This window comes from Rattus norvegicus, chromosome 1 (genome assembly GCF_021556685.1).
Source record: "Rattus norvegicus strain SHRSP/BbbUtx chromosome 1, alternate assembly SHRSP_T2T, whole genome shotgun sequence".
Taxonomy (NCBI): domain Eukaryota; kingdom Metazoa; phylum Chordata; class Mammalia; order Rodentia; family Muridae; genus Rattus; species Rattus norvegicus.
The window spans coordinates 82,586,032-82,599,792 of NC_141534.1; the positions used below are offsets into that span (position 1 = coordinate 82,586,032).

The 13,761-nt window shown below is 35.9% G+C and overlaps 1 pseudogene; it reads left to right on the forward strand.

Annotated features, from left to right (window-relative positions):
- Positions 1-13,761, forward strand: part of Vmn2r116l-ps14 (vomeronasal 2, receptor 116 like, pseudogene 14) — a 35,400-nt pseudogene that overhangs the window by 1,310 nt on the left and 20,329 nt on the right.

Genomic DNA, 13,761 nt, shown 5'->3' on the forward strand with positions numbered 1-13,761 from the left:
AACACAGTCCTTCATACTCCTAGGTTACACAGACAGCTTAAGTAACAGATGTTTCCTAACGTTTCACTTAAGGAAGTATTTCGAGCAATGCACAAGGTTTATTCTCCAATTACTTTCGTATATAAGTAAGTTTTTAATTGAACATTTTGTGTGTGGTAATAGAGAATATCCTAAAATCGCCAGTTTTATAGTGTATAGATTGAAAGCACAAATGGACACAATTTTTTGGTTAGAAACTCATTGTTTTTACATAAATTGAATCATTAGATATATAGGTAATGCTTAGTATTTATTGTTTAGATTTTATTAAATAACAAGGATGAGCCTTGAAATATTAGTCTTTACATAAACATAAACACAATATGGTATTATTTCATCCCCACTGTCTTGTGGCCCACATTTATTACAAAGAAAATGAACATAGTACATCAAAATTTCTTCTATATTTTAAACATATAATACTGGCAAATACAAATATCACTGCAATTTATTTATTTTCCTAGTTTTCAGTAGGATGCCAGCATTATTTTATTTTAATTGGAAATGTCATGAAAGATGTTTCCTAGAAATTAAGTTATAAAGATGAGAAATACCCATAGTGAATATACCACATTCCTTTGTAAATAGTAAGTAGGTGAGTAATACTTGGGTGGTGGGGTAAGCTCATAATTTCTGCACTAAGTACCTAGCACAAGTGTATACCTGCACATTTGAAGCGAGGATAATCTGCAGCAAAGTATTTTATCAAATACTGGGAAATATTTCCTCTTATGACTTAAATAATCCTTGCTCAATACACACAAATATATGCATAAATATGTATGATTTACCAAATGCATGTTTGATATTTGAATTAATATATTTAGAAAAGGTTTTCTTTCCACAGATAATTGAAAGAAAAATTATCAAGAGGCAGGTAGATATGATGGGACATTTTAAGAATATTGGCGACTCATTGTAAGTGATTGTAAGTACAGGAACCAAAGTTGTTGCAGAAAGATTATTATGCATTGAAAAATAAATCATGTTTTCACTTCCTTAACCAATTCAATTAACTTCACAAGAAAATATCATGAACTCAATGATTCTCATAGCACACATGTTTATATTGATTATTAATTTCAAAATCAAGACATGGTCAAAATTATTGTTTTGTTTATATCTGTGACTTTCTATTTACTTTCTGACCAAGCATTCAAAAACAGAGATGGAAATCCTCTCTGTAAAAGAGGTCAATAACATATCTTTTTTATAGGAGACAAAGTGACATGAACTTTTAAAGTGTTTGCTATTTTCTAGGTTATCATATCAACCCAATCTCAGAACAAAAGACAGCTGTTTCCATGTTTAGAGATCAGATGCAAAAGCTTACAGTACAGAATAGTGCTTCTGTTGAGTACAATTGATCATGTATATTCATCTGTTCATAATAAAACTGTGCTCTTTTTACAGAAAAACAACCAAATACAACAGATATGCATTGGCATTAGTCTTTACAATGGATGAAATAAACAGGAATCCTCATCTTTTACCAAACATGTCTTTGATTATAAAACATACATTGGGCCATTGTGATGGAAATATCCCACTCCGCTTACGTAATCAAATATTTTATATGCCTTTTCCTAATTATGTCTGTAATGAAGAGACTGTGTGTTCATTTATGCTTATGGGACCGAAATTGTGGCCATCTGTAGATTTTTTCATTCACTTGAACATCTTATTTCCTCATGTGAGTTATCATAGGCCAGGCATTTTTAATGTCATTTCTCTTTGGGAGATTTTTTAAAGATATTAAGAAAATTAATGGATGAGATTGGATTTATACTTATATCATCCTATGTAGGTCTACAGTACTTACTCATCAGACACATGACAGATTTTCTACCAGGAGTGAGTTCCAGATATTGACAGTTTCCAGAAAGGAAGAAGTTAGGAAACCATGACGAATTGAGTCTGGCATGATGGCAGAGAGAAACTTGCAGCCTTGACTGATTACCAGTCAGAGTGTTTCTTTATTTATACAAATCTCTATCGGCAGAGCTTGATTCATGTTGTTCCAAAACATAGGGAATATTATTTCTGTCTCCAGATATAAGTTATCTTTATATTGATCAAAATTCAGATTATCATTCTTAAAATTTCAAATAGTAAAACTATCATTTACCATCATGGTGATATTGTAAGTTTACTTATGAGTGATTAAACTGTGTTGGAACAGAATTACATTTTACAAAATTTCCCTGTAATTGGATCATATCATCTGAAGTATTTTTTTTTTGAACGGCATGATAACAAACCATTCTTAGACTGGTAGCTCTATTCCATCAGTCTATCTGTCTGTCTCTGTACCAATACCTTGCAGTTTTTATCACTATTGCTCTTTAATACTACTTGAGTTCAGGGATAGTGATTCCCCCAGAAGTCCTTTTATTGTTGAGGATAGTTTTAGCTATCTTGGGTTCTGTGTTATTTCAAATGAATTTGCAAATTGTTCTGTCTAACTCTCTGAAGAGTTGGATTGATATTTTGACGGGGATTGCTTTGAATCTGTGGATTGCTTTTGGTAAAATGGCCATTTTTACTATATTAATCCTGCCAATCCATGAGCATAGAAGATCTTCGTTCTTCAGAGGCTTGAAGTTCTTATCATACAGATCTTTCACTTGCTTGGTTAGAGTCACACCAAGTTATTTTACATCATTTGGGAGTATTCTGAATTGTGTCATTTCCCTAATTTCGTTCTCGCCAAGTTTGTATTTTGTGTAGAGAAAGGCTACTGATTTATTTGAGTTAATTTTATGCCCAGCCACTTTACGAAAGGTGTTTTTCAGGTTTAGTAGTTCTTTGGTGGAACTATTGGGGTCACTTAAGTATACAATCATATTGTCTGCGAATAGTGATATTTTGACTTCTTCCTTTCCAGTCTGTATCCCTTTGATCTCCTTTTGTTGTCTGTTTGCTCTGGCTAGTATTTCAAGAACTGTATTGAATAAGTAGGGAGAGAGTGGGCAGTCTTGTCTAGTCCCTGATTTTATTGGGATTGGTTCAAGTTTCTCTCCATTTAGTTTAATATTAGCTACTGGTTTGCTGTATATGTCTTTAAATATGTTTAGATATGGGCCTTAAATTCCAGTTCTTTCCAGGACTTTTATCGTGAAGGGGTGTAGAAATTTGTCAAATGCTTCTCAGCATCTAATGAAAAGATCATGTGGTTTTTATCTTTCAGTGTTTATATAGTGGATTACTTTGAAGGATTTCCATATATTAAACCATGCCTACATACCTGGGATGAAGCCTACTTGCTCATAATGGATCATTGTATTCATGTGTTCTTGGATTCAGTTTGCAAGAATTTTATTGAATATTTTTGCGTCAATATTCATAAAAGAAACTGGTTTGAAGTTCTCTTTCTTGGGCCTTTGTGTGGTTTAGGTCTATGAGTAATTGTGGCTTCATAGAAGGAATTCATTAGCGCTCTCTCTGTTTGAATTTTGTGGAGTAGTTTGGACAGTATTGTTATGGGTCTTCTATGAAGGTATGATAGAATTCTGCACTGAATCCATCCACACATGAGTTCTTTTCACTGGGAGAATTTCATGACTACTCCTATTTCTTTAGGAGATATGGGGTTGTTCAAAAGGTTTATTTGTCCCTGATTTAACTTCGGTCCCTGGTATCTGTCTAGGAAAGTATGTGTTTCCTCCAGATTTTCAAGTTTTGTTTAATATAGGCTTTTGTAGTAGGACCTGATGATTTTTTGAATTTCCTATGGCTCTGTGTTATGTCTCTGCTTTCATTTCTTATTTTTTTTAAATTTGGACACACTCTTTGTTTCTTCTGGTTAGTCTGGCTAAGTGTTTATCTATCTTGTTGATTTTCTCAAAGAACCAGCCTTGGTTCTGTTCGTTCTTTGTATAATACTTTTTGTTTCTACTTGGTTGGTTTCAGTTCTGAGTTTAATTATTTCCTGCCTTCTACTCCTCCTGCATGTGTTTACTTCATTTTGTTCTAGAGGTTTCAGGTGTGCTGTCAAGCTCCTGATATATGATCTCTCCTGTTTCTTTTTTTAGGCATTCAGAGCTGTGAGTTTTCCTCTGAACACAGCTTTCATTGTGTCCCATAAGTTTGGGTATGTTGCACCTTCCTTTTCATTAAATTCTAAGAAGTCTTTAATTTCTTTCTTTTTTCTTTCTTGACCAGGTTATCATTGAGTAGAGCATTATTCAACTTCCATGTATATGTGGGCATTTTTCCTTATTGTTACTGAAGACCAGCTATAGCCCGTGGTGGTCTGATAGGATGCGTGGGATTATTTGTATCTTTCTATATCTGTTGAGGCCTGTTTTATGATCGACTACATGGTCAATTTTTGGAGAAAGTCCTATGAGGTGGTGAGAAGAAGTTATTTCCTTTTGTTTTAGGATAGAATGTTCTATAAATATCTGTTAAATCCATTTGGTTCATTACTTTTCTTAGTCTGTCTATGTCTCTGTTTAATTTCTGCTTCCATGATCTGTCCATTGATGAGAGTGGGCTGTTGAAATCTCCCACTATTATTTTGTGAGGTGCAATGTGTGCTTTGAACTTTAGTAAGGTTTCTTTCATGTATGTAGTTGCACTTTTATTTGGAGCATAGATTTTCAGGATAGAGTTCATTTTGGTGGATTTTTCCTTGATGAATATGACATGCCCTTCCTTAACTTTTTTGATGGCTTTGGGTTGAAAATTGATTTTATTCGATATTAGAATGACTACTCCAGCTTCCTCTTTAGACCATTTCCTTGGAAAATTGTTTTCCAGCCTTTTACTTTGAGGTTGTGTCTGTCTTTCTCTGAGGTGTGTTGTCTGTAGGCAGCAAAATGTTGGGTCTTCATTGCATATCCAATTTATGAATCTGTGGTTTTTTATTGGGAAATTGAGTCCATTGATTTTGAGAATTGTTAAGGAATAGTGGCTTTTGCTTCCTGTTATATTCTTATTTGGATGTGAGATTCTGTTTGTTCTGGTCATCTCTCTGTTTTGTTGCAAAACAATTAGTTTCTTGCTTTTTCTAGGGTGTAGCTTGCCTCTTTGTGTTGGGCTTTACCCTTTATTATAGATTGTAGGGCTGGATTTGTAGAAATATATTGTGTAAAGTTGGTTTTGTCATGGAATATCTTGGTTTCTCCATCTTTGTTAATTGAGAGTTTTGTTGGATACAGTAACTTGTGCCGGCACATTTGTTCTCTTAGGATCTGTATGACATCTGTCCAGGAACTTCTGGCTTTCATAGCCTCTTTTTTGAAGTCTGGTGTAATTCTGTTCGGTCCGCCTTTATATGTTACTTGACTATTTTCCCTTACTGCTTTTAATATTCTTTCTTTGTTTTATGCACTTGGTGTTTTGACTATTATGTGATGGGAGGAGTTTCTTTTCTGCTCCAATCTATTTGGAGTTCTGTAGATTTCTTGTATGTTTATGGGCATCACTTTCGGTTAGGGAAGTTTTCATCTATGATTTTGTTGAATATATTTACTGGTCCTTTGAGTTGGGAGTCTCCTCTCTCTTTTCTACCTATTATCCTTTGGTTTGATCTTCTTATTGTGTCCTGGATTTCCTGTATGTTTTGAGCCTGTAGCTTTTTCCATTTTTCCATTATCTTTGACAGTTGTGTCAATGATTTCCTTGGAACCTTCTGCCCCTGAGATTCTCTGTTCTATCTCTTGCATTTTGTTGGTGATGCTTGTATCTATGGCTCCTTGTCTCTTCCTTTGGTTTTCTATATCCAGGGTTGTCTCTCTTTGTGGTTTTTTACTGCTTTTATTTACATTTTTAATTCCTTCACCTGTTTGATTGTGATTTCTTGTTATTCTTTCAGGGATTTTTGCATTTCCTCTCTATACAGTTCTGCTTGTTTATTAGTGTTTTCCTGCATTTCTCTAAGGGAGTTCTATATTTCTTTCTTGAAATCCTCCATCATCATGATTAAATGAGATTTAAAATCTAGATCTTGCTTTTTTGGTGTGTTTGGATATTCAGTGTTTGCTTTGATGGCAGATTTGGGTTATAGTGATGCCATGTAGTTTTGGTTTCTGTTACTGGGTTCCTGTGCTTGCTCTTGCCATCAAGTTGTCTCTGGTGTTAACCATGTTTTGCTATTTCTGACAGTGGTTAGATCGTCCTATAGGCTTGTGTGTCAGGAGTGCTATAGACCTGTTTTCCTGTTCTCTTTCAGCCAGTTATGGGAACAGAGTGTTCTGCTTTCAGGCGTGTAGTTGTTCCTGTTTCCTGATCTTTAGTGTTCCTGTGGGAGTGTATCCTGAGTCCACCAGGCAGGTCACTTTATTCTTGGAGTCTGGAGTCACTTGTCAGAGCCAGGTTTCAGCTCTCTGTGAGCGCAGCAACCAGAAGGGCTGCCCCACCTTCGCTCGGTAACCTGTGCACAGGGAACCCAGATGGTGCTAGTCGTTTTCCTCTAGAGTCAGAAATGTGGACAGAGAATAGTCTCCTCTGGCTTCTCAGACATGTCTCGTAATATCTTTTTTATTACATATTTTTATTTACATTTTAAATGTTAGTCCCTTTCTCAGTTTCTTGTCCATTAGCACCCTATACCCACTCCCTTCCTTTTTTCTATAAGTGTGTTCCCCTCCCCACAAATCCCCTTCCTCCTCTCGACATTCCCTTACACCAGGCTTCCAAACTTGACAAGGGCTTCTCTTTCCTTTTGAGCTCGGTAATGCCATCCTCTGCTAACATATGCAGCTGGAGTCATGGGTCAGTCCATGTATAATCTTTGGGTAGTGGTTCAGTTCATGGGAGTTCTGATTGGTTGGCATTGTTCTTCTTATGGTGTTTCAAGCACCTTCAGTTCTTTTAGTCCTTTCTTCAATTCCTCCAAAAGGGGTGCTGTTCTCAGTTCAGTGTTTTGTTGCAAGCATTTGCCTCTGTATTAGAGACACTCTGGTTGTGTCTCTCAGGAGACATCTATATCTGACTCTCATCAACATGCACTTCTCTTTTTGTTTTTTTTCTTTGTTTTGTTTTGTTTTTTTTAAAGAAATATTTACTTACCTATTTTATGTATGTGAATACACTGTTGCTCTCTTCAGACACAAGAAAAGAGGGCATTGAATACCAATACAGATGGGTGTGAGCCACCATGTGGTTGTTGGAAACACTCAGCATCCTTAAAATAGCAGTCAGTGCTCTTTTGTTAATGTATACATATTAAAATTATATATGTATATATATATATATATTTACTTTTCCATCTTTATTAAATTGGGTATTTCTTATTTACGTTTCAAATGTCATTCCCTTTCCCAGTTTCTTGGCCAACAGCCCCTTCGCCCCTCCCACTCTCCTTCTATATAGGTGTTCCCCTTTACATCCACCCCCCACTACTGCCCTCTCCCCAAAAATCCCATTCACTGGAGATCCAGGCTTGGCAGGACCAAGGACTTCCCCTTCCACTGTTGCCTCTACTAGGCTATTCAGTGCTACGTCTGATTTGGAGCCCAGTACATGTATAGTCTTTGGGTCGTGGCTTAGTCCCTAGAAGCTCTGGTTGTTTGGCATTGTTGTTCCTATGGGGTCTCAAGCCTCTTCAGCTCTTTCAGCCCTTTCTCTGGTTCCTACTACAGGGGTCCTGCTCTCAGTTCAGTGGTGTGTTGCTGGCATTTGCCTATGTATTTGCCTTATTCTGGTTGTGTCTCTCAGGAGACATCTACATCCAGCTCCTGTCAGGCTTCACTTCCAGCATGCAATTCTTAGTTTCATCAATCTTATCTAGTTTTGGTGGAGATATATATATATATATAATGTGGGACAGGCTCTGAATGACCCGTCCTTCAGTCCTTCAGTCTCTGATCCAAACTTTGCCTCCATATCGCCTCCTTTGAATATTTTTTGTTCCCACTTTTGAGAAGGAGTGAAACATCTGCACTTTTGTCATCCTTCTTAATCTTCAGGTGGTATTTGGATTGCATCTGATACATTTCGCAGAAAAATTGTTTGTGTATTTAGTAGGATGAGTCTTTGAATATGATTTGCTGCTAACACTTTTACGCAGCCAGATTGTGTTTATATTTTTGAATTTACTTTGTTCTATTTATCCGTTTCCTAAGGAGGAGATAGGCAGACATTCACAGAGTATTTTTGAGCCTTGTCCTGAAATGGAGATCTCTAGCATTTTTATGTGAGTCACAAACTCTAGTATACACAAAATAACTTCAAGTAGGGAAAGATAAGAATATTTGTTCCTACAAACTAAAGCAGTATTATGCATCAGACTTCCCTCTTAAATAGTGGAAGTATTTCTGGATTAAGGCATATTTTTTAAAAAAAAAATAATAGCCAAATATCCCAAAGTTGTAAACATATTAAAATCTCTCTAAACATTGGAAACACAGATATTAAGACAGAAACTGAATGACAGAATGGAAATTATTATTTTTGTCAAAGAGCTATGCGGGCTGCTCCCATTAGAAGGGGAGGTACAGGAGTTCTAACATTGACCATTTAAATCAGGAATGAGAGGAAAAGTTGTAGGTAATCACTTGTTGTAAGTAAGTATAATTATAAGTTTTTTTTTAAATTGACTTCAACTCTTGCTGTTCTTTGTATTGTAGTTCCTTCAGATTTCCTTCGGACCTTTCCATTCCATTTTCAGTGATAATGAACAATTTCCTTATATCTATCAGATGACCCCAAATATACATCACTAGCATTTGCAATGGTCTCTTTCATACTTTACTTCAACTGGAACTGGGTTGGTCTTGTCATCTCAGATAATGATGAAGGCAATCAATTTCTCACAGAGTTGAAAAAAGAGACCCACAACACGGAAATATGCTTTGTCTTTGTGAACATGATGGCAATCAATGAGAATTCATTCCATGAAAAAACTGACATGTACTACAACCAAATTGTGATGTCAACCGCAAATGTTATTATCATTTATGGGGAACGACCCAGTATTATTGAACTGTGTTTCAGAACATGGACATCTCCAGTCATACAGAGGATATGGGTTACCAAATCAGAGTTGTATTTCCCAACAAGTAAGAGAGACTTAAGTCATGGAACATTCTATGGAACTCTAGCATTTCAACAACACCATGATGTGATTTCTGGATTTAAAAATTTTGTACAGACATGGTACCATCTCAAAAGCATGGATTTATATTTATTAAAGCCAGAGTGGAGTTTCTTTGAATATGAAACCTCAGCATCTTACTGTAAAATACTGATGAGTAATTCATCCAATGTCTCATTGGAATGGCTAATGGAACAGAAGTTTGACATAGCCTTTAATGACAATAGTCATAGTATATACAATGCTGTGTATGCCATGGCCCATGCTCTCCATGAAAAGAATCTGAAACAAATTGATAATCAGGAAATCAGCTATGGCAAAGGAGCAAGTACTCACTGCTTGAAGGTAGATTATTAAAGCTTTTTTCCATTTATTTTGTATATTTTATATATTATCATTGCAAATGTTATACCCTTTCCTTCACCTCCAACCCCACCCCCTACTTCTATGAAAATGCTCTCACTCATCACTACCGACTCTAGCAACAACACCCTGTCATTGTGCTACATTTTCCATCTCATCCAGAATTTCTAGTTTTGTTGAGTATAGGCTTTTATAGTAGGAGCTGATGATTTCTTAATTTCTTCAGTTTCTGTTAAGTCTTGGTTTTCACTTCTGATTTTGTTAATGTGGATACTATCTCTGTGCTTGCTAGTTAGTCTGGTTAAGGGTTTAGACATATCTTGATTTTCTCAAAAAACTAGCTCCTCGTTTTCTTTATTCATTGTTTCTGCTTTGTTGATTTCAGCCATGAGTTTGATTAGTTCCTTCTGTCTACTCCTCTTGAGTGCATTTTCTTCTTTTGTTCTAGAGCTTGCAAGTGTGTTGTTAACTTGCTAGTGTATGCATGCTCCATCCATGGTGATCTGATATGATGCATGTGAATATTTCCATCTTCTTATATCTGATGAGGCCTATTTGTTGAATGATTATATGGCCAGTTTTGGAACAATTTCCCTATATCTATCTGATGACTCCAAAGAATACATGACTAGTATTGGCAATGGTCTCTTTTATAAACTTCAACTGGAACTGAGTTGGACTTTTCATCTCAGATAATGATGAAGGCAATCAATTTCTCTCAGAGTTGAAAAATGAGAGCCAAAACAAGGAAATATGCTTTGCATTTGTGAACATGATGGTAATTGATGAGATTTCATTCTTTCAAAAAAACTGAAAAGAAGGTGCACTGTTTTGTTTTAGGATGAAATGTTTTACAGATAACTGTTTATTCCATTTCGTTCATAACTTCAGTTAGTTTTAATGTGTCTCTGTTTAGTTTCTGTTTCCATCATCTGTCCATTGATGAGAGTGAGGTGTTAAAGTCTCCAACTATTACTGTGTGTAATACAATGCATTATTTGCTCACTAGTAAATTTCTTTCATAATTGTAAGTTCCCTTGCATTTGGAGCATATATGTTCAGAATTGAGAGTTCATTTTGGTAGATTTTTTCCTTTGATACATACAAAATATACTGACATAACTTTTTTGTTAACTTTGGTTTGAAAGGAGATATTATTCAGTATTAGAATGACTGCTCCAGCTTGTTTTTTGGGAGCATTTGCTTTGAATTTTTTTCCAGACTTTCGCTCTGAGGTGCTGTTTTTCTTTGTTACTGGAGTGTGTTTGTTGTATGAAGCGCAATGTTGAATCATGTTCATGTACCCACTCTATTAATCTATGTCTTTTGGGGGGAATTAGGTACATTGAAGTTAAGAGATATTAAGGTACAATGGTTGCTATTTCCAGTAATTTTTGTTGTTAGAAGTGGAATTATGTTTGAGTGGCTGGTTTATTTTGAGCTTGTTGAAAGATTACTTTTTGCTTTTCCTAGGGTGTGTTTTCCCAAATTGTTTTGGTGTTTTCCATTTATTTTCTTTGTAGGCCTGGATTTGTGAAAAGATACTGTGTACATTTGGTCTTGTTATGGAATATCTTTGTTTCTCCATCTTTGTTAATTGATATTTTTGATGGGCAAAATATCATGTGCTGGTATTTCTGTGCTCTAAGGGTCTCTATGGCATCTGGCTAGGATCTTCTAGCTTTCATCTCTCTGTTGAGAAGTCTGATACAATTTTCATAGGTCTGCCTTTGTATGTTACTTGACCATTTTCCTTTACTGTATGTGTGTGTGTGTGTGTGTGTGTGTGCGCGCAAGCCTATGTGTGTGTTTGAGTGACTGTGTTTGTATGTGTGCCAGTGAATATATTTTGTGTATTTTCATATCTGTATTTCATATCTGTGCATATGTATCTGATTTTGTGCCCAAATATTTACATATGTTTGTTAACATGTATGTATGTATATTTGTGTTTAATATGTATAAAGATATGTATAGCTCTATTATATGTGTGACTTGGAAAAGAAGTGAGCCTTTCTTTGCGTTAATGTGTGTGTGTGTGTGTGTGTGTGTGTGTGTGCAATCTGTGTTTGGTTTTGCATTTTTGTCAGTTTGAATTTTGTAGTCTTGTCTGATAAAACTGAAATTCTGGGAATTTTACGATAATTTCATTTTTTAAAATATTTTATATTCTTCTTTTATTGGATATTTTTAAATGTACATTTTAAATATTATTCCCATCCCCAGTTTCCTCTCCAGAAACCCAATATCCCATCTGTCCTCCCCCAGTTACTATATGGGCTCTCTTTCACACAAACACTGACTCCCTCCCAGCTCCCTGCCCTGACATTCCCCTACACTGGGGCACCAAGACATGACAGGAACTAAGGCCTCTCCTCCCATTGATGCCTGTCAAAACTATCCTCTGCATCATTTGCCACTGGAGCCATAGGTCCATCCCTGTGTACTCTTGATTCAGTCCCTGGCACCCAGGCAGTTCTGGGGATCCTTGTTTCTTGATATTGTTGTTCTTCTTATGTGGCTGCAACCTCCTTCAGCTTCTTCAGTCCTTTCTCTAACTCCTCTACTGGGGACCCTATTCTCAGTTTAATGGTTGACTGTGAGCACCCTGCCTCTATACATGTAAGTTTTTTCCAAAGCCTCTCAAGAGACAGATATAGCAGGCTCCTGTCAACAAGTACTTCCTGGCATCCACAATATTGTCTGGGCTATGTGTTTGTATATGGGATGGATCTCCAGGTATGGCAGTATCTGCCTAACATTTCCTTTGGTCTTTGTTACACAGTTTGTCACCATATTTTCTCCTGTGAACATTTATGTTCCCCCATCTAAGAAGATCTAAAGCATTCATACTTTGGTCTTCATTCTTCTTGAGTTTCAGGTTGTCTGTGAATTGTATCTTGGGTATTCATAGCTTTTGAGCTAAAATCCACTTATCAGTGAGTGCATGCAATGTGCTCTTTTGTGATTGGGTTACCTTACTCCAGATGACTTTTTTTTAATATCCATCCATTAACCTAAGAATTTCATGAAGTCATAGTTTTTAGTAGCTGAGTAATATTCCATTGTGTAAATTACCACTTTTTCTGTAACCATTCCTCTGATGAAGGACATCTGGATTGTTTCTAGCTTCTGTCTATTATAAATAAGGATGCTTTGAACATAATGGAGAATGTGTCCTTGTTATACGTTATATGTCAAATATATGCCCAGAAGTGATATAACTGGGTCTTCAGGTAATACTAATGTCGAATTTTCTGAGGAACAACAAGAGTGATTTTCAAAGTGGTTGTACCAGCCTGCAATCATACCAACAATGGAGGATTTTTTTTCCACATCCCGGAAAACATCTACTATCACATGAATTTTTGATCTTCTCCATTCTGACTGGTGTGAGGAGGAATTTCAGTGTTGCTTTGCATTTCCTTTACCAGATGACTAAGGATGTAAAACTTTTCTATACATACTTCTATGCTATTCAATATTCCTCAGCTAAAAATTCTTTTTTAGTTCGGCAGCCCATTTTTACAGGGGTTATTTGATTCTCTGTTGCCTAACTTCTTGAGTTCTTTGTGTATATTGAATATTAGCCCTCCATCTGATGTAAGATTGATAAAGATCTTTTCCAAATACGTTGCTTGATTTTTTTTATTGACAATGTCCTTTGTCATACAGAAGCTTTGCAATTTTTTTTATTAACTTGAGTATTTCTTATTTACATTTCGAGTGTTATTCCCTTTCCCGGAAGCTTTGCAATTTTATAAGGTAAAATGTTTTCCTTAATAATCTTAGAGTGTAAGTCTTTGATGTTCTGTTCAGGAAATTTTCCCCTGTGCCCATGTGTTCAAGGCACCACCCCACATTCTTTTCTATTTGTTTCTGAGTATCTGGTTTTATGTAGAGGTTCTTGATCCACTTATACAACTCTCTCTCCCTATCTATTCAATGTAGTACTTGAAATCCTAGCTAGAGCAATTAGACAACAAAGAAAGGAGAATGGGATAATAATTGGAAAAGAAGTAAAAGCATCACTATTTGCAGATGATATGATAGTATACTTAGCAATCCCCCAAATTCCTACAGCTCATAAACAACTTCAGCAAAGGGAGTGGATATAAAATTAACTCAAACAAATCATTAACCTTCCTCTACTAAAAGAATAAACAGACTGAGAAAGAAATTAGAGAAGCAGCACCCATCAAAATAGTCATAATTAATATGAAATACCTTGGTGTGATTCTAACCAAGTGAGTAAGAGATCTGTATGACAAGAAATTCAAGTTTCTGAAGAAAGACATTGAAGAAGACCTAAGAAG